This window comes from Tenrec ecaudatus, chromosome 10, assembly GCF_050624435.1.
Source record: "Tenrec ecaudatus isolate mTenEca1 chromosome 10, mTenEca1.hap1, whole genome shotgun sequence".
Classification (NCBI taxonomy): Eukaryota; Metazoa; Chordata; class Mammalia; order Afrosoricida; family Tenrecidae; genus Tenrec; species Tenrec ecaudatus.
Genome location: NC_134539.1, coordinates 48693427 through 48697141, shown reverse-complemented (window position 1 = coordinate 48697141; position 3715 = coordinate 48693427).

Genomic DNA, 3715 nt, shown 5'->3' with positions numbered 1-3715 from the left:
GCGCGTGGGGTCCGCAAAGCGCCCTGGGGCTGGGGCCAAGTGTGACGTGAAGGGCACGCCGAGGCTGAGGGCTCCCCAGAAAGAACGGTCCAATTCCCATGAATCAGCTAGTAAGATGGGCACAATTCCCGGCCCAGACATCTCAGAGGAGGATATGGAAGAAAATGAAATTCACACACTTCTCCAGCCTGTTTAACTTTCAGCAGTTTCTATTCTGCTGCGCCTTTAAACTGTGCATTCCTGTCACAGAACTCCCATCCTAATCTATGGAACCTTGTGATCTTCCGTCACTTTACCTATCCTAACATCTCCTTAGATTGTTAGCACCCACTTAAGTTGACTGTCAAAGGTAATCCACTGGCTTGTACAAATGAAACTCCGACACAAAGTTTCCCGGCCCCTATGGGCCATGTCTCGGCTCTGCTTACAGATTGTGGACTTCATTTTCATGTGACTGACACTCTGGTCCTGACAAGGGGGGCTGTGATTGTCAACTATCCTCAAATCCAGACTCAGGGTAGCTCAAAGGTGTTCCAGAGCAAAACCAATCCACAGCGTTGTGTGGGCCGCAATCTTTACGGAGTTTCCCTGGCTGATGAAACCAACAGTTAGCTGTGGAACTGTTAGGTAGCTTAGCCTAGGGAATTGGGAAGTCCATTTCCGCATGCCCAGGAGAGCCAGCAAAGGACAAAAGCTGGATTTTCCCGCCGGTGGGCTCGGATGGGCGTTACACCTGGAGCAGCCCACCTGGGCCAGGTGATTGCAATTCAGCCCATGGGATCGACCTGGGGTCCTTCACCACACCTCCCCCGGGAACCCTTGAAAAGGCAGGGACCGGGGACCTGAAGGGAGAGGGTCTCTTGGTCTTTTGGCTTGTCTTGTCTTGCTTGGGCTGTCTGGTCGTCTTCGTGGGAGGGGAGAGATCCTTGCGTGTCCCAGAGCAGTCTCTGCCAGGCCGCATGGTCAAAGGAATCCTATGGGTGCTGCGTAAAACCTGATGCTTCTTTGAACTTTCATTAAATTCACTTGGATCACGAGCCGGGCTTCGGCGTGAAATCTCTCGCGCGGAGCCAAGGACCCGAGGCTGAGATTTAGGCCGGAGAGAGAAACCGAACAGAACCATCTAGAGATGCCTCAGCAGAGGCCCCGGCCTTGAAGACTGGAGTGATTCCACTCTGCACACTTGGGGTTTTCCTGTGTCCATAGCGAACTCCATAGCACGAACCCCATCAAGCTTTGTGGTTCATCAGGCTCTTGCTGAGCCTGTGGGCTGTTTCATTGCCCGGCTAAGCAAACCCAAGGCTAAGGGCGTGTATGTGTAATTGCTTCCACACAATATATTGAGTCTCAAAGGCGCACTTGGTGAGTCATGTGCCTACCTCTGAACCAATCACTACCTGAAGTCCTAGTCTTCAGACCCGCTGGGCCTGGGACAAGAGCAAGAGGAGTTGCTGGCTCAGGACCACTTCGACTGGGCACCACAGAAAATCCCCATTCGGGACCGCGCTCACCCCCCCCCCCCCATCTGCTGCGAGTGGTCATTGGACCACAAATCTGTCATGTGATGTGATGCAAAACCCAAACTCACTGCAGGTGCCAACAGGCAGGGGTGGGAGAACTGCCTGTGTGGGTTTCCCAGGCTGTAACTAACTCCATCCGGGAGTAGAAAGCCCCGTCTTTCTCCCTCTGAGCAGCCTGGTGGTTTCAAACTGCTGATCTTGAAGCTTGCATCCCAGTGCCAACAGTGCTCCTGACGTGATAGGAGGTGGAAACAAGCAGTTGTATTCAAATAAACCCCTGAACACCAAGCAAAATGTAAGTGATGCGCCACATTAGGTAAGATGAAACTTAACAACTATCCGCCTAGTGGACATGCTCCCCACCCAGGCTTCCTCTCCAGCTGCTTCTGAAATGGAAAGGCTTTGGGCGACATTTGTAACAACTCGGGCCCTTCCTTGGCTCTCGGATCTTGGAGCTTATTCTGTTGCGGGAGTGGAAAGAAGAAATTAAGAGTATTTTTCCATTAAGGAGAGTCTTTGCCTCTTGCCCTATGCAGTGGCCTGCGATTCCGAAAGACTGACTGAACTTTTACATGTTTCTGGGGGGAAATCCGCAAATGAGATTTCCAGGAAGGCAAGAAGCAGCAGTGTCCTCGTGAATACGCAACAGACCTTTCCAAAGACACGGTGACTCTCAGCAGTAGGGGCACATGACCCAGTAAGCAAGGTAAACATGCGCTAACTTGTGCTTACGTATCTGAAGTGAACAGTTTCACATGGGTATCACCACAAAAATATGTGTAAACAGTTCTATACGTTTTAGTAGATAAGCACAAGGAAGCCTGTGCTTACTGAGTACTCTTTGAAAAGACGTTTTATTTTATAGGAAGGTTGTGGGGCTGGGATGCCAGCCATACCTAGAAGCAGAATCATTAATGTGGTGGGGGAGAACACATGAAATTGTTCACTAGGAGATACGCACAAGAAAGCCCAAGCTTACCTTGGTTAGTGGGTAATCAATCCAACAACTTTTTTCACCTGCCAACTGTTCTGATTGCTAACATATCCTGTCCTATTATTTTTTAAAATCATTTTATTGGGGGCTCTTACAGCTCTTAAAACATTCTTTACTGACTAAGGGCGATACAGGGGACAGCACCAGAGACACAGTGTGGGAATTGCACCTGACCTGATCCCACCACACCGAGGCAAATCACTGGGGGAGTGCAGCGGAACAGCAAGGGAATGGAGTGGCAAGGTCCCCAGGGAATGCTGAAAGTGGACTTTGGGGCCAGGGCATGGTGCCCCAACAGACTGGACTGGAAAACGCTCCTAAGGGCCAGCAAACGATCCCTGAACTAACTACAAGCTTTTCTCTTGTGAAAAAAAAAAAAAACATTCTTTACATCAATTATTTCAAGCATACTTGTACATCTGTCTTTTTAGGTAAGAAACACAGTCGATTAGAAATCTTGAAATTTTAACAGAGAAGGAAATGCCTACATTCCTCTTTGGTCCCTGTAACATAAGGCACATATATTCTTGGATGGTAAACACCAGTGTGTGTAAATGATGTAGTGTCTTCACTGAGACAGGGGCTGCGGGCTCCACAGACAACCATGGCACCTCTGAAAGGGTACGTGGTAGACGAGATGTTTAACATGTGGCTCAGAGTGCAGCTCGGTCTTTTCTCCAGCCTCCTTTAGAGGAATGGATGCATAAGACACACCCATCTAAAGTTTACAGAAATATGGGGAAGCGGTCACTTCAGAATTTGACAGCCACAGCAGAGGACCCTAGTACTTGGGACAAACTCCTTCTCAACTTTAAAACTGAGGCAAGGGAGGCTCTCGGTCCCATATAAAATAACTTGCCCCGGATTTGTGGTTATATTAGCAAGGGCAGAATGCGGACTTCCAGCCTCTGTAGATTTTAAATCTGAGGGCTGAGCTCTTGAAAGGACCACAGTAACTGCACGCATGTCAAGCTTGTAATAAATGTTTCCACCAACTGCACAACCCACCAATGCCTCGTTATCGTGTGCCTGGGCTCACTGGGCACATCATACGTGTGGGCACGGGGGGGGGGGGGAGAAAGTAACTTATTTCAGCTAGACAAAGACTGCATATCTACTATAATATACTAACCTTTAAAAATACATTTAAAAGGCAATATATTAATCTTTGATTTATAATGTCAAACCAACAAAACTGTGA